The sequence below is a fragment of the Tachyglossus aculeatus genome, chromosome 21 (assembly GCF_015852505.1).
Source record: "Tachyglossus aculeatus isolate mTacAcu1 chromosome 21, mTacAcu1.pri, whole genome shotgun sequence".
Classification (NCBI taxonomy): domain Eukaryota; kingdom Metazoa; phylum Chordata; class Mammalia; order Monotremata; family Tachyglossidae; genus Tachyglossus; species Tachyglossus aculeatus.
In genome coordinates this window covers 40,948,582-40,970,654 of record NC_052086.1, presented here as the reverse complement: position 1 = coordinate 40,970,654, position 22,073 = coordinate 40,948,582, and the positions used below count along the sequence as shown (strand labels likewise).

At 45.8% G+C, this 22,073-nt stretch overlaps 1 protein-coding gene and 1 non-coding gene across 2 annotated transcripts in view; both read right to left on the bottom strand.

Moving 5' to 3' along the window:
* KSR2 (kinase suppressor of ras 2) overlaps positions 1-22,073 on the bottom strand; it is a 451,469-nt gene that overhangs the window by 243,056 nt on the left and 186,340 nt on the right. The gene's annotated exons all lie outside the window — the stretch shown is intronic.
* TRNAK-UUU lies at positions 11,897-12,117 on the bottom strand. Its single transcript has 2 exons — positions 12,081-12,117; positions 11,897-11,929 (listed from the first exon to the last, which is right to left on the bottom strand). It is a non-coding gene; the product is annotated as a tRNA-Lys (tRNA).

Sequence of the window (22,073 nt, the reverse complement as noted above, 5' to 3'; positions counted from 1 at the left end):
CCCAGCATCCTCTTCTCGTGGCGGGCGGCCTCTCTTTCCCACCTGCTGCCCCTGCCATTTTCCATTCATTCATTCAGTCGTATTTATTGAGCGCTTACTGTGTGCAGAGCACTTGACTAAGCGCTTGGGAAGGCCAGGTTGGCAACATATAGAGACGGTTCCTACCCAACAACAGGCTCACAGTCTGGTGGGGGGCGGGGAGAGACAACAAAATAAAACACGTGGACAGGTGTCAAGTCATCAGAATAAACAGAAGTAAAGCTAGATGCACGTCATTAACAAGATAAATAGAATAGTCAATATGGACAAGTAAAATAGAGTAATAAATCTGTACAAACATATATACAGGTGCTGTGGGGAGGGGAAGGAGGTAGGGAGGGGGGATGGGGAAGGGGAGAGGAAAGAGGGGGTTGAGTGTGGGAAGGCCTCCTGGAGGAGGGGAGCTCTTAGTAGAGCTTTGAAGGGAGGAAGAGAGCTAGTTTGGCGGATGTGCGGAGGGAGGGCATTCCAGGCCAGGGGGAGGACGTGGGCCGGGGGTCGACGGCGGGACGGGCGAGAACAGGGCCCAGTGAGGAGGTGAGCGGCAGAGGAGCGGAGGGTGCGGGCTGGGCTGGAGAAGGAAAGAAGGGAGGTGAGGGAGGAGGGGGCGAGGGGATGGACAGCCTGGAAGCCGAGAATGAGGAGTTTTTGCCTGACCAGACCAATCCATCCTCTGCTATCGCCATCTCCCAGCATCCTCTGCTCCCACTGACTCCCGACATCCTCTCCTCATGGTGCGCAGCCTCTTTCTCCCACCTACTGCCCACCAGGCCAATCCATCCTCTGCTATAACCGTCTCCCAGCATCCTCTGCTCCCACCGACTCCCAGCATCCTCTCCTCATGGTGGGCGGCCCCTCTCCCACCTGCTGCCCACCAGACCAATCCATCCTCTGCTATCGCTGTCTCCCAGCATCCTCTCTTCATGGTGGGCGGCTTCTTTCTCCCACCTGCTGCCCACCAGACCAATCCATCCTCTGCTATGGCCATCTCCCAGCATCCTCTGCTCCCGCCGACTCCCAGCATCCTCCCCTCATGGTGGTCGGCCCCTCTCCCACCTGCTGCCCACCAGGCCAACCCATCCTCTGCTATCGCCGTCTCCCTGCATCCTCTGCTCCCGCCATCTCCCACCATCCTCTCCTCATGGTGGGCAGGCCCTGGCCCACCTGCTGCCCCCCAGGCTGGTCCATTTGTTGCCCCTGCCATCTCCCAGCATCCTTTGCTCACAAAGGGCAATGCCTCGCCCGGCTGACACCTGCCAAGTTATTCATTCATTCATTCAATCGTATTTATTCATTCATTCATTCATATTTATTGAGCGCTTACTGCGTGCAAGCGCTTGGGAAGTCCGAGTCGGCAACGTCTAGAGACGGTCCCTACCCACCAACGGGCTCACAGTCTAGAAGGGGGAGACAGGCAACAAAACAAAACAGGTCGACAGGTGTCAAGTCATCAGAATAAACAGAAAGAAAGCTAGATGCACATCACTAACAAAATAAATATGAGTGCTTACTAGGTGAAGAGTAAGAATAATGATAATAATGGCATTTATTAAGCACTTACTATGTACAAAGCACTGTTCTAAGCGCTGGGGAGGTTCCAAGGTGATCAGGTTGCCCCATGGGGGGCTCACGATCAATCACCATTTTACAAATGAGGTAACTGAGGCACAGAGAAGTGAAGTGACTTGCCCAAAGTCACACAGCTGACAATTGGCGGAGCCAGGATTTGAACCCATCTCTGTTACCAACTTGTACTTCCCAAGGGCTTAGTACAGTGCTCTGCACACAGTAAGTGCTCAATAAATATGATTGAATGAATGAACCCACGACCACTGACTCCAAAGCCTGTGCTCTTTCCACTGAGCCACGCTGCTTCTCTAAAAAGTACTGTACTAAGCGCTTGGGAGAGTACGATACAACGATAAATGGCCAATCCATCCTCTGCTACCGCCATCCCTCAGCATCCTCTGCCCAAAGAGGGCAATCCCTTTAGCGCATGCTCCCCACCAGGCTGGCATACTCACTTCTGTTGGCAGAGAACGTGTCTACCAACTCCGTTATATCGTACTCTCCCAAGCGCTTAGTACAGTGCTCTGCATACAGTAAGCGCTCGATAATTACCATCGATTGATTTATCGATTGATCGATTCCCACCAACCTCTCCCAACAGCCAGCAGGAGCCCTGAAGCTTTGGCCTGTAATAATAATAATAATAATAATGGCATTTATTAAGCACTTACTAGGTGCCAAGAACTGTTCTAAGCGCTGGGGAGGTTACAAGGTGATCAGGTTGTCCTTCGGGGGGCTCACAGTCTTCATCCCCATTTTCCAGATGAGGGAACTGAGGCCCAGAGAAGTGAAGTGACTTGCTTCAAGGTGTCATCAGAATAAATAGAAAGAAAGCTAGGTGCACATCACTAACAAAATCAATATGAGTGCTTACTATGTGAAGAGTAATAATAATGATAATAATGGCATTTATTAAGCACTTACTATGTGCAAAGCACTGTTCTAAGCACTGGGGAGGTTCCAAAGTTCCAAGGTGATCAGGTTGCCCCACTGGGGGCTCACGGTCAATCTCCATTTTACAGACAAGGTAACTGAGGCACAGAGAAGTGAAATGACTTGCCCAAAGTCATACAGCTGACAAGTAGTGGGGCCGGGATTTGGACCCATGACCTCTGACTCCAAAGCCCAGGCTCTTTTCACTGAGCCACGCTGCTTCTCCTTTAGACACCACCACCCTACTCCCTGTCTCACAAGCCCATAACCTTGATTCATTCATTCATTCAATCATATTTATTGAGCGCTTACTGTGTGCGGAGCACTGTACTAAGCGCTTGGGAAGGACAAGTTGGCAACATATAGAGACGGTTCCTACCCAACAACGAGCTCTTGATGTTATCCTAGACTCATTTCTCCCCTTCAGCCCACGTTTTCAACATGTCACCAAATCCAGCCCTTTCAAGCTTCACAACCTGGCTAAAGCCCACCTTATTCCTCTCCATCATTCATTCATTCATTCATTCAATCGTATTTATTGAGCGCTTACTGTGTGCCATCCAAACCGCAGCTACAGTAATCCAACCATTTATCCTCTCCCGCCTGGATGACCGCATCGACCTCCTCGCTGTCATCCCAGCCTCCTGCTTTTCCCCCGTCCTGTCCATACTTCACTTAGCTGCCCGGATCATTTTTCTACAAAAACATTCAGGCCGTGTTTCCCCACTCCTCAATCAATCAATCGATCAATCAATCAATCAGTCATATTTATTGGGCGCTTACTGTGTGCAGAGCACTGTACTAAGCACTTGGGAAGTCCAAGTTGGCAACATCTAGAGACGGTCCCTACCCAACAGTGGGCTCACAGTCTAGAAGGGGGAGACAGAGAACAAAACCAAACATATTAACAAAACAAAATAAATAGAATAGATATGTACAAGTAAAATAAATAAATAAATAAATAGAGTAATAAATATGTACAAACATATATACATATATACAGTCCCTACCCAACAGTGGGCTCACAGTCTAGAAGGGGGAGACAGAGAACAAAACCAAACATATTAACAAAATGAAATAAACAGAATAGCTATGTACAAGTAGAATAAATAAATAAATAAATAGAGTAATAAATATGTACAAACATATATACATATATGCAGTCCCTACCCAACAGGGGCTCACAGTCGAGAAGGGGGAGACAGAGAACAAAACCAAACATATTAACAAAATAAAATAAATAGGATAGATATGTACAAGTAAAATAAATAAATAAATAGAGTAATAAATATGTACAAACATATATACATATATACAGTCCCTACCCAACAGTGGGCTCACAGTCTAGAAGGGGGAGACAGAGAACAAAACCAAACATATTAACAAAATGAAATAAATAGAATGGATATGTACAAGTAGAATAAATAAATAAATAATAAATAAATAAATAAATAAATAAACAGAGTAATAAATATGTACAAACATATCATCATCATCATCATCATCAATCGTATTTATTGAGCGCTTACTATGTGCAGAGCACTGTACTAAGCGCTTGGGAAGTACAAATTGGCAACATATAGAGACAGTCCCTACCCAACAGTGGGCTCACAGTCTAGAAGGGGGAGACAGAGAACAAAACCAAACATATTAACAAAATGAAATAAATAGGATAGATATGTACAAGTAGAATAAATAAATAAATAAATGAATAAATAAATAAATGAATAAATAAATAAATAAATAAATAAATAGAGTAATAAATATGTACAAACATATATACATATATACAGTCCCTACCCAACAGTGGGCTCACAGTCTAGAAGAGGGAGGCAGAGAACAAAACCAAACATACTAACAAAATGAAATAAATAGAATAGATATGTACAAGTAAAATAAATAAGTAAATAGAGTAATAAATATGTACAAACATATATCCAGGTGCTGTGGGGAAGGGAAGGAGGTAAGACTGGGGGGGATGGAGAGGGGGGTGAGGGGGAGAGGAAGGAGGGGGCTCAGTCCGGGAAGGCCTCCTGGCGGAGGTGAGCTCTCAGCAGGGCCTTGAAGAAAACTATGGAACGCTTCACGAATTTGCGTGTCATCCTCCAGAACATCCAGTGGCTGCCCATCTGCCTCCGCATCAAACAGAAACTCCTTCCCACCTCCTTCCCGATCCCCTCGCCCCCTTTCTACCTCACCTCCCTACTCTCCTGCTCCAACCCAGCCCGCACACTCCCCTCCACCTCGTCTCTCTCGCCGTGGACCCCTCATCCACGTCCCGCCTCTGGCCTGGAACGCCCTCCCCTCCTCATGTCCGACGGACGATGACTCTCCCCGCCTTCGAAACCTTAATAAAACCAATCAATCGCATTTATTGAGCGCTTACTGTGTGCAGAGCACTGGACTAAGCGCTTGGGAACTAAGCAAGCTAGCTCTCTTCCTCCCTTCAAGGCCCTACTGAGAGCTCATCTCCTCCAGGAGGCCTTCCCAGACTGAGCCCCTCTCCCCCTCGTCCCCCTCTCCATCCCCCGCATCTTACCTCCTTCCCTTCCCCACAGCACCTGTATATATGTATATATGTTTGTACGTGTTTATTACTCTATTTATTTATTTATTTTACTTGTACCTATCTATTCTATTTATTTTATTTTGTTACTATGTTTGATTTTGTTCTCTGTCTCCCCCTTCTAGACTGTGAGCCCACTGTTGGGTAGGGACTGTCTCTAGATGTTGCCAGCTTGTACTTCCCAAGCGCTTAGTACAGTGCTCTGCACACAGTAAGCGCTCAATAAATACGATTGATTGATTGATTGATTGGGAACTACAACTGCAAGTACAAGTACAAGAATAAAAGCACATCCCAGAGGCCTTCCCCGATGAAGCCCTCGTTTCCTCTTCTCCCACTCCCTTCTGAGTCGCCCTCGCGCTTGGATTTTCACCCGACATTAATGCCTGTCTCCCCGTCTAGACCCTAAGCTGCCTGTGGAGAGGGAACCAGCGTGGCTCAGTGGAAAGAGCCCGGGCTTTGGAGTCAGAGGTCGTGGGTTTGAATCCGGGCTCCACCAACTATCAGCTGTGTGACACTGGGGAAGTCACTTCACTTCTCTGTGCCTCAGTTACCTCATCTGTCAAATGGGGGTTAAAACTGTGAGCCCCCCGTGGGACAACCTGATCACCTTGTAACCTCCCTCAGCGCTTAGAACGGTGCTTTGCACATAGTAAGCGCTTAACAAATACCATTATTATTATTATTATTATTACCAACTCTGCTGCATTGTTTTCTCCCAAGCGCTCAGTACAGTGCTCTGCCTATGGTAAGTGCCCAATAGGTATGATTGATGGATTGCCTGAGGGTGTTTTATCTATTCCAAAAGACTCTCTTTTGTCAGAGACACTTATGTTCATATCATTCAATTTAGGCCATAAATCCCAAACCCCGCTCCGCTGTCCTACAATCTGATGGAAGAAGCTCAGAATCTCCCCTTCCTGACAGGATTTATTTTTCATCCCTTCATTCATTCATTGGATCGTATTTAGTGAGCGCTGACTGTGTGCACAGCACTGGACTAAGCGCTTGGGAGAGTACGATAGAACAATAAATAGACACATTCCCTGCCCACAACGAGCCCGCGGTCTACAAGTTGTTGCCAACTTGTACTTCCCAAGCGCTTAGTACAGTGCTCTGCACACAGTAAGCACTCAATAAATACGATTGATGATGATAATGATAGAAGGGGAGACCGTCATTAATAGAAATAAATAAATGACAGATATGGACGGTTAGGTTGCCAACTTGTACTTCCCAAGCGCTTAGCACAGTGCTCTGCACACAGTAAGCGCTCAATAAATACGATTGAATGAATGAATATGGGCATAAGTGCTGATATGGAATTTTAAGCACTTAGTCTGTGCTAGGCACTGTGCTAAGCGCTGGAGTCGATACAAGATAATCAGGACACAGCCCATGTCCTTGTTAGCTGGGATTGCTGTTTTGTCATCATCATCATTACAGGTATTTATTGAGTGCTTATTGGATGAAGAGTACTGTACTAAGTAATAATTATAATAATAATGGTATCTGTTAAGCGCTTACGATGCACCAGGCGCTGTACTAAGCGCTGGGGTGGATCATCATCATCAATCGTATTTATTGAGCGCTTACTGGGTGCAGAGCACTGTACTAAGCGCTTGGGAAGTACAAATTGGCAACATATAGAGACAGTCCCTACCCAACAGTGGGGTGGATACAAGCAAATCGGGTTGGACACAGTCCCTGTCCCACGTGGGGCTCACAGACTTCATCCCCATTTTACAGAGGAGGTCACTGAGGCCCAGAGAAGTGAAGTGACTTGCCTAAGGTCACCCAGCAGACAATAATAATAATAATAATAATAATAATGGTATTTGTTAAGCACTTACTATGTGCAAAACACTGTTCTAAGCACTGGGGGGACACAATGCAATCAGGTTGTCCCACGTGGGGCTCACAATCTTAATCCCCATTTTACAGATGAGGTAACTGAGGCACAGGGAAGTTAAGTCAATCAATCAATCAATCGTATTTATTGAGCGCTTACTGTGTGCAGAGCACTGTACTAAACGCTTGGGAAGTACAAGTTGGCAACATTAAGTGACTTGCCCAAAGTCACACAGCTGACAATTGGCAGAGATGGGATTTGAACCCCTGACCCCTGGCTCCAAAACCCGTGCTCTTTCCACTGAGCCACACTGCTTTGGAACCGGGATTAATAATAATAATAATAATAATAATAATAATAATAATAATAATGGCATTTATTAAGCGCTTACTATCATCATCAACATCAATCGTATTTATTGAGCGCTTACTGTGTGCAGAGCGCTGTACTAAGCGCTTGGGAAGTACAAATTGGCAACATATAGAGACAGTCCCTACCCAACAGTGGGCTCACAGTCTAAAAGACTAAGTGCAGAGCACTGTTCTAAGTGCTGGGGGGGATACAAGGTGATCAAGTTGTCCCATGTGGGGCTCACAGTCTTCATCCCCATTTTACAGATGAGGGAACTGAGGCGCAGAGAAGTTAAGTGACTTGCCCAAGGTCACACAGCAGACATGCGGTGGAGTCGGGATGCGAACCCATGACCTTCTCACTTCCAGGCCCGTGTTCCAGCAACTAGGCCAAATTGCTTCTCAGTGCTTGGGAGAGCACATGGGCAGGGAATGTATCATCATCATCATCATCAATCATATTTATTGAGCGCTTACTATGTGCAGAGCACTGTACTAAGCGCTTGGGAAGTACAAATTGGCAACATATAGAGACAGTCCCTACCCAACAGCGGGCTCACAGTCTAAAAGGGGGAGACAGAGAACAAAACCAAACATACTAACAAAATAAAATAAATAGAATAGAATGTTCCGGTTTATTGCTCTAGTGTACTCTCCCAAGCGCTTAGTACGGTGCTCTGCACACCGTAAGCGCTCAATAAATACGACTGAATGAATGAATACAACAGATTTGGGAGTCACGTTCCCTGCCCAAGACAACTCACGCGGTCAGTTCTTTCGTCCTGGGAAAACTGGTGTTACACAAGACGGACTGAGCAAGCTAGAGGATGGAAGCTCACCGTCCTCTCCCCATTCCCTTCGGCCGTCAGCCCAAGTCGGCGTTCCTGACATTCACCCCGTTTGACGGGAACATTGCCTCAGTGTCCTTCTCCAGGGGGTGGAATAACTCGGCCGACGGGAGATGACCACGTCGCGAAGTCTGAGAACCCGCCGGAGGCGACTCGGGGACAAAGGAGGGATGAAGGAGAGACGGGAGCGAGATGAGAGAAAGGACGGAGCAAAAGGCGATAAATTCCCCGTGACAAATGAACCCCGTCAGGAAGAAGTGGCCCCAGAGGTTTTTTCCTGTTCATGAGCGAGGCTTTTGTTTCTGAAGAACTCAATTCCAAGGATGATTCACATGTTCTTCCTTTTTCCACAATAATACCGGCGATTATAATTAGACGTTAACACTACTAAGGTCCGGGCCTGGGTCCTAATCCTGGCTCGGTCACTTGCCTGTTAATAATAATAATAATAATAATAATGGTATTTGTTAAGTGCTTACTATGTGCAAAGCACTGTTCTAAGCGCTGGGGAGGATACAATCAATCAGTCAATCAATCAATCATATTTAGAACAGTGCTCTGCACACAGTAAGCGCTCAATAAATACGATTGATTGATTGATTGATTCTAATCCAACCCAGCCCGCACACTTGGTTCCTCTAGCTCAAAAAAAAGGTAGTGTATCTACCTCCTCACCATCCCTCCATCTCATCTATCTTGCCGCCGACCTCTCGCCCATGTCCGGCCTCTGGCCTGGAACACCCTCCCTCCTCATATCTGACAGATAATAATAATAATGGTATTCGTTAAGCGCTTACTATGTCCAAAGCACTGTCCTCTAGCTCAAAAAAGACGGTAGTGTATCTACCTCCTCACCATCCCTCCATCTCATCTATCTCGCCGCCGACCTCTCGCCCACGTCCGGCCTCTGGTCCGGAACACCCTCCCTTCTCATATCTGACAGATAATAATAATAATGGTATTTGTTAAGCGCTTACTATGTGCAAAGCACTGTCCTCTAGCTCAATAAAGAAGGTAGTGTATCTACCTCCTCACCATCCCTCCATCTCATCTATCTCGCCGCCGACCTCTCGCCCACGTCCGGCCTCCGGTCCGGAACGCCCTCCCTCCTCATATCTGACAGATAATAATAATAATGGTATTTGTTCAGCGCTTACTATGTGCAAATCAATCAATCAATCAATCGTATTTATTGAGCGCTTACTGTGTGCAGGGCACTGTACTAAGCACTTGGGAAGTACAAGTTGGCAACATATAGAGACAGTCCCTACCCAACAGTGGGTTCACAGCCTAGAAGGGGGAGACAGAGAACAAAACCAAACATACTAACAAAATAAAATAAATAGAATAGATATGTACAAGTAAAATAAATAGAGTAATAAATATATACAAACATATATACATACATACAGGTGCTGTGGGGAAGGGAAGGAGGTAAGATGGGGGGATGGAGAGGGGGACGAGGAGGGGGAACCGTGCAAAGCACTGTTCTAAGCGCTGGGGAGGTTACAAGGTGATCAGGTTGTCCGACTGGGGGCTCACAGTCTTCACCCCCATTTTACAGATGAGGTGACTGAGGCACAGAGAAGTGAAGTGGCTTGCCCAAGGTCACACAGCTGACAAGCGGTGGGGCCGGGATTCAAACTCAAGACCTCTGACTCCCAAGGCCGTGCTCTTTCCACTGAGCCCTACTGATTCCTCTCCCCCGCTTCAAAGCCTTTTTGAAGGCCCACCTCCTCCAAGAGGCCTTCCTTTCCTCTTCTCCCACTCCCTTCTGCGTCGCCCTGACTCGCTCCCTTTCTTCGTTTCCCCTCCCAACCGCACAACAACGTCCCTATCTGTAATCTAATCAATCAATCAATCAATCGTATTTATTGAGCGCTTACTGTGTGTGGAGCACTGTACTAAGCGCTTGGGAAGTACAGACAGTACAGTAATCTAGATCTAGACTGTAAATTCGTGGCGGGCAGGGAACGTGCCTGTTTATTGTTGTATTGTCCTCTCCCAAGGGTTCAGTACAGTGCTCTGCACCCAACAAGCGCTCAATAAATACAACCGACTGCCTGACGGCTTGTGCTTTCGTTTGCCGGGACCGTGGGGGCTTGAAAAAATTGGAAAACCGGTTTCAGAGAAGACAGGATGCAACTCAGTAGCGGTAACGGTCGGAGACGAGTGGATAAATGGTATTTATTGAACGCTTACTGTGTGCAGAGTCCTGTACTAAGCGCTCGGGAGAGTGCAACACCAGAGAAGCAGCATGGCTCAGTGGAAATCAATCAATCAATCAATCGTATTTATTGAGCACTTACTATGTGCAGAGCACTGTACTAAGCTCTTGGGAAGTACAGATTGGCAACACATAGAGACAGTCCCTACCCAACAGTGGGCTCACAGTCTAAAAGGGGGAGACAGAGAACAGAACCAAACATACCAACAAAATAAAATAAATAGGATAGAAATGTACAAGTAAAATAAATAAATAAATAAATAAATAGAGTAATAAATATGGAAAGAGCCCGGGCTTTCAAGTCAGAGGTCATGGGTTCAAATCCCGGCTCCGCCCATTGTCAGCTGTGTGACTTTGGGCAAGTCACTTCACTTCTCTGGGCCTCAGTTCCCTCATCTGGAAAACGGGGATGAAGACTGTGAGCCCCCCGTGGGACAACCTGATCACCTTGTAACCTCCCCAGTGCTTAGAACAGTGCTTTGCACATAGTAAGCGCTTAATAAATGCCGTCATTATTATTATTAATACCAAAATGAAGCAGACGTAGTCCCTGCCCACAGTGAGCTTACAGTCTAGAGGGACCAAACCAAAATACAGGATGGAGGGTGATTGGGGTTCTCATTCATTCATTCATTCATTCAATCGTATTTATTGAGCTCATACCGTGTGCAGAGCACTGTACTAAGCGCTTGGGAAGTACAGGTTGGCAACATCTAGAGACAGTCCCTACCCAACAGCGGGCTCACAGTCTAGAAGGGGGAGACAGACAACTAAACAAAATAAAACAACACATATTAACAACAAAACAAAACAGATTAACAAAATAAAATAAATAGAATACATATATTTTATATATTCTATGGTTCTCGAGGACAAGCCTGGAAAAAGCTGGCAGGATAAAGGTTTCCAGAAGCAGAGAATGAGTCGATGTGGTCATGGGATGTAGAAAAGCATGCAGAAAATGTAGAAAAGGCCTAGTGAAAAGATACCTGTCCTGCGAGTCAGAGGACCTGGGTTCTAACCCTGGCTCCGCCACTTGTCTGCTGTGTGGCCTTGGGTAAGTCGCTTCACTTCTCTGGGCCTCAGTTCCCTCATCTGTAAAATGGGGATTGAGACTGGGAGCCCCACGTGGGACGGGGACTGTGTCCAAGCTGATTAGTGGAAGGAGCCCGGGATCGGGAGTCAGAGGTCGTGGGTTCTAATCCCAGCTCCGCCATTTGTCAGAAGTGTGACTTTGGGAAGTCACTTAATCAATCAATCATATTTATTGAGCGCTTACTGTGTGCAGAGCACTTAACTCCTCTGTGCCTCAGTTTCCTCATCTGTAAAAGGGGGATTAAGACTGTGAGCCCCACGGGGGACAACCTGATGACCTTGTATCTACCCCAGCACTTAGAACAGTGCTTGGCACATAGCAAGCCCTTAACAAATACCATTATCATTATTAATTATGATGGTATTTGTTAAGCGCTTACTATGTGCAAAGCACTGTTCTAAGCACTGAACACATCACGCCCAAACAGGGACTCGAACCCTGGACTTGAACCCTTGAACCCCTTCTAGACTGTGAGCCCGCTGTTGGGTAGGGACTGTCTCTATGTGTTGCCGACTTGTACTTCCCAAGCGCTTAGTCCAGTGCTCTGCACACAGTAAGTGCTCAATAAATACGATTGATTGATTGATTGGACTCTCAGATTAAAAGTCTGATGCTCTACCGACTGAGCTATCCGGGCTGCTTGGCACATAGTAAGCGCTTAACAAATACCATTATTATCATTATTATTATTATCTATCCCAGCACTTAGTAATAATAATTATAATATTATAATTAGTAGTAGTAATAATAGTAGTAATAATAATTTACTGATAATAATAATTATAATTATAATAATTATGGCATTTGTTAAGCACCTACTGTGTGCCAAGCACTGTTCTAAGCACCGGGGTAGATAAAAGGGTAATCAGGTGGGGCTCACAGTCTTAACCCCCATTTTACAGATGGGGGAACTGAGGCACAGAGAAATTAAGTGACCTGCCCAAGGTCACAGAGCAGACAAGTGGCGGAGGCGGGATTAGAACCCACGTCTTTTGACTCCCAAGCCCGGGGTCTTTCCACTAAGCCGCACTGAGTGCCCGGCACATAGCAGGCGCCCAACAAATATCACAAAAAAGGATTCTAAATGAACATAAATCAGATTGCGAGCTCTTTAAAGGCAGAGACCATGTCTTTTTCTTTTCTAGTATTCGCCCAGGTGTTCAGAACACACGGCAGGCCCTCAATCAAATCAAACGAATGAAGGACTGATTCTCTCCAATATGATGGGGAGAAGGTAATTCCCGGCTAGAGGTGCGAGAAAAACGCAGATGGAGAACACAAAGGAACGGCTGCCGAGGATTCATCCCTGATTCCCCAAGGGAGCGAGGTATCAACCTCAAACCAAAAAAAAAATAAAAAAATTAAAATAATCGCCCTCTACATCCAAGAGCTACGAGATGCCCCCAATCCGGTATCTGGAGGTGAGTGCATATGATGTATTAATGAGTAGATCATCATCATCAATCGTATTTATTGAGTGCTTACTATGTGCAGATAGATAGATAGATAGATAGATAGATAGATAGAGATGAGTAGATCTCAATTTGCAGTGTGTGCTTCTGTTTCTTGGCCTCCTGGGCAAGGTTGAGGAAACGGAAAAAAAATCTTAATGGGTTGATAAACCGAAAATATGCTTCCTCCCCTCCCTTCGGCCTCCCTCTCGCTAGTCTCCCAGTATCCACTCTTCCTGGGAGAGCAAAATTAAGTGATTATAACGTATTTTATAAAAAAATTACGTTTTTCCCTCTAAGTGCTACACAGTGATACGTTAGTGCTTGGCACGTAGTAAGCGCTTAACAGGTACCGTCATTATTATTATTAAGAGGAGACAGGGAAACCTGCCTGTAAAGAAATGAGTTGCCAGTTTGCCTTTGGTCCCCCTCTCCATCCCCCCATCTTACCTCCTTCCCTTCCCCACAGCACCTGTATATATGTTTGTACTTATTTATTACTCTATTTATTTATTTATGTATTTATTTTACCTGTACATGTCTATTCTATTTATTTTATTTTGGTAGTATGTTTGGTTTTGTTCTCTGTCTCCCCCTTTTAATCAATCAATCAATCATATTTATTGAGCGCTTACTATGTGCAGAGCACTGGACTAAGCGCTTGGGAAGTACAAATTGGCAACATATAGAGACGGTCCCTACCCAACATTGGGCTCACAGTCTAAAAGGGGGAGACAGAGAAAAAAAAAAACCGAAACATACTAACAAAATAAAATAAATAGAATAGATATGTACAAGTAAAATAAATAAATAAATAAAATAAATAGAATAGATATGTACAAGTAAAATAAATAAATAAATAGAGTAATAAATATGTACAAACTTTTAGACTGTGAGCCCTCTGTTGGGTAGGGACTGTCTCTATATGTTGCCAACTTGGACTTCCCGAGCGCTTAGTACAGTGCTCTGCACACAGTAAGGGCTCAATAAATACGATTGATTGATTGATTCTCGGAAAATGCGATTTTCTTTATTGACTTAACTGGGTGACGATCATCATCATCATCATCAATCGTATTTATTGAGCGCTTACTGTGTGCAGAGCACTGTACTAAGCGCTTGGGAAGTCCAAGTTGGCAACATGTAGGGACAGTCCCTACCCAACAGTGGGCTCACAGTCTAACTGACGATCCTCAGTGAATCCTAAATACTCCATCTCCTCTCTTAAGAGGAGAAGCCGAAGAAGCAGACGAAGCTGCTTCTTTAGAGAATCAATCAATCAATCAATCAATCGTATTTATTGAGCGCTTACTCTGTGCAGAGCACTGGACTAAGCGCTTGGGAAGTACAAAGCGCTTGGGAAGTAGAGAAGCAGCGTGGCTCAGTGGAAAGAGCCCGGGCTTTGGAGTCAGGGGTCGTGGGTTCAAATCCCGGTTCTGCCAATTGTCAGCTGTGTGACTTTGGGCAACTCACTTAATAATAATAATGTTGGTATTTGTTAAGCGCTTACTATGTTCTGTTCTAAGTGCTGGGGTAGATACAAGGTAATCAGGTTGTGCCACGAGGGGCTCACAGTCTTCATCCCCATTTTACAGATGAGGGAACTGAGGCCCAGAGAAGTGAAGTGACTTGCCCAAAGTCACACGGCTGACAATCGATCAATCGTATTTACTGAGCGCTTACTATGTGCAAAGCACTGTTCTAAGCACTGGGGTAAATACAAGGTAATCAGGTTGTCCCACGAGGGGCTCACAGTCTTCATCCCCATTTTCCAGATGAGGGAACTGAGGCCCAGAGAAGTGAAGTGACTTGCCCAAAGTCACACAGCTGACAATCAATCAATTGTATTTACTGAGAGCTTACTGTGTGCAGAGCACTGTACTAAGCGCTTGGGAAGTCCAAGTTGGCAACATATAGAGACAGTCCCTACCCAACAGTGGGCTCACAGGCTAGAAGGGGGAAGTGGTGCCACTGTGTCCGCCACTGACAAGTGGTGGAGCCGAGATTTGAACCCACAGCCTCTGACTCCAAAGCACTCCCTTTTCACTGGGCCCCGCTGCTCTGCGCCTCAGTGACCTCATCTGTCAAATGGGGATGAAGACTGTGAGCCCGCAGTGGGACAACCTGATCACCTTGTAACCTCCCCAGTGCTTCGAACAGTGCTTGGCACATAGTAAGGGCTTAATAAATGCCATCATTATTATTAAAAAGAGTAGAGCTCTTCTTTCAAAAATAAGGAGTTACCTCATCTGTAAAATGGGGATGAAAACTGTGAGCCCGCAGTGGGACAACCTGATCACCTTGTAAGCTCCCCAGCGCTTAGAACAGTGCTTGGCACATAGTAAACGCTTAATAAATGCCATAATTATTATTAAGAGCGGAGCTCTTCTTTCAAAAATAAGGAGTTCCCTCATCTGTAAAATGGAGATTAAGACTGTGAGCCCCCCGTGGGACAACCTGATCACCTTGTAAGCTCCTCAGCGCTTAGACCAGTGCTTTGCACATAGTAAGCGCTTAATAAATGCCATCATTATTTATTATAAGGGCCATCGTCAGCTTTGGACGGTGCATCTGGCCCGCTACGCGTTATGCGGTTATTATTTTAGACTGTGAGCCCACTGTTGGGTAGGGACTGTCTCTATATGTTGCCAATTTGGACTTCCCAAGCGCTTAGTACAGTGCTCTGCACACAGTAAGCGCTCAATAAATACGATTGATGATGATGATGATGATTATACCCGCCTCATCATCACCTCCGGGGACGGGCAGCGAAGTTTCATCTTCATTAAATGGGCTTTCTTTTCACTGGCTCCTCCTCCCGCATCCTTCTACATGGCAGAGGCCCAATTCCGTTAATGGGGTAAGGATTTAATTCTCCAGCTCGCGGGAGGAAAACAGATGGAGCGGTCGGGACTGCTTAGGGAACCACCAAATGGAAAATTGGAGAAATGAAGAGGGATGAACTGCGGAAGGTGACCCTCCCCAACACCTGCTCTCTGTCGCCCGAATATACCAAGACGTGTGGGAAAACTTCCCACCCTTCCCATCCTGGCTGACCAAAATCTGGGGAGATTTTCTCCATCTCTGGGCCTCCATCATGTCTCCCTCTTCTTTGAATCAATCAATCAATCAATCAATCGTATTTATCATCAATCGATTTATTGAGCACTTACTATGTGCAGAGCACTGTATTAAGCACTTGGGAAGTACAAATTGGCAACATATAGAGACAGTCCCTACCCAACAGTGGGCTCACAGTCTAAACGATAATAATGGCATTTATAAAGCGCTTACGATGTACAAAGCGCTGGGGAGGTCACAAGGGGCTCACAGTCTTCATCCCCATTTTACAGATGAGGGAACTGAGGCCCAGAGAAGTGAAATGACTTCCCCAAAGTCACACAGCTGACGACAAGTGGTGGAGCCGGGTTTTGAACCCATGACCTCTCACTCCAAAGCCCGGGCTCTTTCCACTGAGCCACGCTTCTTCCTCAATAAATCGTATTTATTGAGCGCTTACTGTGTGCAGAGCACTGTACTAAGCGCTTGGGAAGTAGGGGATCTGTCCGGCATTTATTATGTGCCGGGCACTGTCCTAAGCATCAATCAATCAATCAATCGTATTTATTGAGCGCTCCCTGTGTGAAGAGCACTGTACTAAGCGCTTGGGAAGTACAAGTTGGATAGATGCAGTCCCTGTCCCAGACTGAGCCTCCTTTTTTCCTCTCCTCCTCCTGGGTAGGGACCGTCTCTATATGTTGCCAACTTGTACTTCCCAAGCGCTTAGTACAGTGCTCTGCACACAGCGTGGCTCAGTGGAAAGAGCCCAGGCTTTGGAGTCAGAGGTCATGGGTTCAAATCCCGACTCCACCACTTGTCAGCTGTGTGACTTTGGGCAAGTCACTTCACTTCTCTGTGCCTCAGTTCCCTCATCTGTAAAATGGGAATTAAGACTGTGAGCCCCACGTGGTGGGACAACCTGATCACCTTGTATCCCCCCAGCGCTTAGAACAGTGCTTTGCACATAGTAAGCACTTAACAAATACCATCATCATCATTATCATCAATAAATACAATTGAATGAATGAATCCCCCCCCACCCTACCTCCTTCCCCTCCCCACACAACCTGGATAGATGTTTGGACAGATTTTCTAGACTGTGAGCCCGTTGTTGGGTAGGGACCGTCTCTATATGTTGCCAACTTGTACTTCCCAAGCGCTTAGTACAGTGCTCTGCACACAGTAAGCGCTCAATAAATACGATTGAATGAATGAATGAATTTATTACTCTATTTATTTTACTCGTACATATTTACTATTCTATTTACTGTGTTAATGATGTGCATCTAGCTTTATTTCTATTTGTTCTGATGACTTGACACCCGTCCACATGTTTTGTTTTGTTGTCCGTCTCCCCCTTCTCGACTGTGAGCCCGTTGTTGGGTAGTGACCATCTCTACATGTCGCTGACTTGGACTTCCCAAGCGCTTAGTACAGTGCTCTGTACACAGTAAGCACTCAATAAATACAATTGAATGAATGAATGAATCCCCCCCCACCCTACCTCCTTCTCCTCCCCACAGCACCTGGATAGATATTTGGACAGCTCTGCCAACTGTCAACTGTGTGACTTTGGGCAAGTCACTTAACTTCTCTGTGCCTCAGTTCCCTCGTCTGTAAAATGGGGATTGACTGTGAGCCCCCCGTGGGACAACCTGATCACCTTGTAACCTCTCCAGCGCTTAGAACAGTGCTTTGCACATAGTAAGCGCTTAATAAATGCCATTATTATTATTATTATTATTATTATTATTATTATTATTTTCTAGACTGTGAGACCGTTGTTGGGTAGGGACCGTCTCTATACGTTGCCAACTTGGACTTCCCAAGCGCTTAGTACAGTGCTCTGCACACAGTAAGCGCTCAATAAATATGATTGAATGAATGAATTAATGAATTTATTACTCTATTTATTTTACTCGTACATATTTACTATTCTATTTACTGTGTTAACGATGTGCATCTAGCTTTATTTCTATTTGTTCTGATGACTTGACACCCGTCCACATGTTTTGTTTTGTTGTCCGTCTCCCCCTTCTCGACTGTGAGCCCGTTGTTGGGTAGTGACCATCTCTACATGTCGCTGACTTGGACTTCCCAAGCGCTTAGTACAGTGCTCTGTACACAGTAAGCACTCAATAAATACAATTGAATGAATGAATGAATCCCCCCCCACCCTACCTCCTTCTCCTCCCCACAGCACCTGGATAGATATTTGGACAGCTCTGCCAACTGTCAACTGTGTGACTTTGGGCAAGTCACTTAACTTCTCTGTGCCTCAGTTCCCTCATCTGTAAAATGGGGATTGACTGTGATCCCCCCGTGGGACAACCTGATCACCTTGTAACCTCTTCAGTGCTTAGAACAGTGCTTTGCACATAGTAAGCGCTTAATAAATGTCATTATTATTATTATTATTATTATTATTATTATTATTTTCTAGACTGTGAGCCCGTTGTTGGGTAGGGACCGTCTCTATACGTTGTCAACTTGGACTTCCCAAGCGCTTAGTCCAGCGCTCTGCACACAGTAAGCACTCAATAAATACGATTGAATGAATGAATTAATGAATTTATCACTCTATTTATTTTACTCGTACATATTTACTATACTATTTATTGTGTTAATGATGTGCATCTAGCTTTATTTCTATTTGTTCTGACAACTTGACACCCGTCCACATGTTTTGTTTTGTCGTCCGTCTCCCCCTTCTCGACTGTGAGCCCGTTGTTGGGTAGTGACCATCTCTACATGTCGCCGACTTGGACTTCCCAAGTGCTTAGTACAGTGCTCTGCACACAGTAAGCGCTCAATAAATATTATTGAATGAATGAATGAATTTATTACTCTATTTATTTTACTCTTACATATTTACTATTCTATTTACTGTGTTAATGATGTGCATCTAGCTTTATTTCTATTTGTTCTGACGACTTGACACCCATCCACATGCTTTGTTTTGTTGTCCGTCTCCCCCTTCTCGACTGTAAGCCCACTGTTGGGTAGGGACCGTGTCTATATATTGCCAACTTGTACTTCCCAAGCGCTTAGTCCAGTGCTCTGCACACAGTAAGCGCCCCATAAATACGACTGACTAAATGAATGAATGTCTCACGTTGGCGCTCCCGATCTTCATCCCCGTTTGACGGCTGAGGTAACTGAGGCACAGAGAAGTGACGCGACTTACCCAAGGTCACGCGGCCGACAAGGGGCAGAGCAGCCGGGATTAGAACTCACGTCCTGACTCCCAACCTGGGCTCTTACTTTCCCTGAACTTTGAAACCCCACCCCCAAGTCCCTTTATTCATTCAATCGTATTTATTGAGCGCTTACTGTGTGCAGAGCACTGTACTAAGCGCTTGGGAAGTCCAAGTTGGCAACATCTAGAGACGGTCCCTACCCAACAGTGGGCTCACAGTCCAGAAATCCAGAGTATTTATGTCCACATCGGTAGATTCTGCTGCTTACCTTACCTGTAGGGAAGGGCAGGGATTGTGGCTACCAATTCTGTTGTCCTCTCCCGAGCGCTTAGTACAGTGCTCTGCACACAGTAGACTGGAAATCCACATCTGTAGGTTCTGCTGCTTCCCTTACCTGTACGGAAGGGCAGGGATCATGGCTATCAATTCTATTGTCCTCTCCCAAGCGCTTAGTACAGTGCTCTGCACACAGTAGACTGGAAATCCACCTCTGTGGATTCTGCTGCTTCCCTTACCTGTAGGGAAGGGCAGGGATTGTGGCTATCAATTCTATTGTCCTCTCCCAAGCGCTTAGTACAGTGCTCTGCACACAGTAGACTGGAAATCCACCTCTGTGGATTCTGCTGCTTCCCTTACCTGTAGGGAAGGGCAGGGATTGTGGCTATCAATTCTATTGTCCTCTCCCAAGCGCTTAGTACAGTGCTCTGCACACAGTAGACTGGAAATCCACCTCTGTGGATTCTGCTGCTTCCCTTACCTGTAAGGGAGGGCAGGGATTGTGGCTATCAATTCTGTTGTCCTCTCCCAAGCGCTTAGTACAGTGCTCTGCACACAGTAGACTGGAAATCCACCTCTGTAGATTCTGCTGCTTCCCTTACCTGTAGGGAAGGGCAGGGATTGTGGCTATCAATTCTATTGTCCTCTCCCAAGCGCTTAGTACAGTGCTCTGCACACAGTAGACTGGAAATCCACATCTGTAGATTCTACTGCTTCCCTTATCTGTAAGGGAGGGCAGGGATTGTGGCTATCAATTCTGTTGTCCTCTCCCAAGCGCTTAGTACAGTGCTCTGCACACAGTAGACTGGAAATCCACCTCTGTAGACTCTGCTGCTTCCCTTACCTGTAAGGGAGGGCAGGGATTGTGGCTGCCAATTGTGTTGTCCTCTCCCAAGCGCTTAGTACAGTGCTCTGCACACAGTAGACTGGAAATCCACCTCTGTAGATTCTGCTGCTTCCCTTACCTGTAAGGAAGGGCAGGGATCGTGGCTATCAATTCTATTGTCCTCTCCCAAGTGCTTAGTACAGTGCTCTGCACACAGTAGACTGGAAATCCACCTCTGTAGATTCTGCTGCTTCCCTTACCTGTAAGGAAGGGCAGGGATTGTGGCTATCAATTCTATTGTCCTCTCCCAAGCGCTTAGTACAGTGCTCTGCACACAGTAGACGGGAAATCCACCTCTGTAGATTCTCCTGCTTCCCTTACCTGTAAGGGAGGGCAGGTATCGTGGCTATCAATTCTATTGTCCTCTCCCAAGCGCTTAGTACAGTGCTCTGCACACAGTAGACGGGAAATCCACCTCTGTAGATTCTGCTGCTTCCCTTACCTGTAGGGAAGGGCAGGGATTGTGGCTATCAATTCTAGTGTTCTCTCCCAAGCGTTTATTACAGTGCTCTGCACACAGTAGACTGGAAATCCACATTTGTAGATTCTGCTGCTTCCCTTACCTGTAGGGAAGGGCAGGGATCATGGCTATCAATTCTATTGTCCTCTCCCAAGCGCTTAGTACAGTGCTCTGCACACATTAGACTGGAAATCCATATCTGTAGATTCTGCTGCTTCCCTTACCTGTAGGGGAGGGCAGGGATTGTGGCTATCAATTCTGTTGTCCTCTCCCAAGCGCTTAGTACAGTGCTCTGCACACAGTAGACTGGAAATCCCTGGAGGGCAGGGATGGCGCCTATCGATTCTATCGCAATCTCCTGACAGAGGCAGGATTAGAACCCAGGCGCTCCGACTCCCAGCCTCGTATGCCCTCCATTAGGTTATTTCTTCCCTAGGGGGGAGGGCTCTTTATTTTGAATGTTGGAGATAAGAGAAGCAGCGTGGCTCACTGGAAAGAGCCCGGGCTTTGGAGTCAGAGGTCATGGGTTCAAATTCCACCTCCGCCAACTGTCAGCTGTGTGACTTTGGACAAGTCACTTCACTTCTCTGGGCCTCAGTTCCCTCATCTGTCAAATGAGGATTAAGACTGTGAGCCCCCCGTGGGGCAACCTGATCACCCTGTAAACTCCCCAGTGCTTAGAACAGTGCTTTGCACATAGTAAGTGCTTAATAAATGCTATTATTATTATTATTATTATTATTATTATTATTATTATTATTATTATTATTATTATTATTATTATTATTATTATTCTCTGGGCCTCAGTTACCTCATCTGTCAAATGGGGATTAAGACTGTGAGCCCCCCGTGGGGCAACCTGATCACCTTGTAAACTCCCCAGTGCTTAGAACAGTGCTTTGCACATAGTAAGCGCTTAATAAATGCCATCATTATTATTATTATTATTATTCTCTGTGCCTCAGTTACCTCATCTGACAAATGGGGATTAAGACTGTGAGCCCGCCGTGGGGCAACCTGATCACCTTGTAAACTCCCCAGCGCTTAGAACAGTGCTGTGCACATAGTAAGTGCTTAATAAATGCCATCATCATTATTATTATTATTATTATTATTGTTCTCTGGGCCTCAGTTACCTCATCTGTCAAATGGGGATTAAGACTGTGAGCCCCCCGTGGGGCAACCTGATCACCTTGTAAACTCCCCAGTGCTTAGAACAGTGCTTTGCACATAGTAAGCGCTTAATAAATGCCATCATCA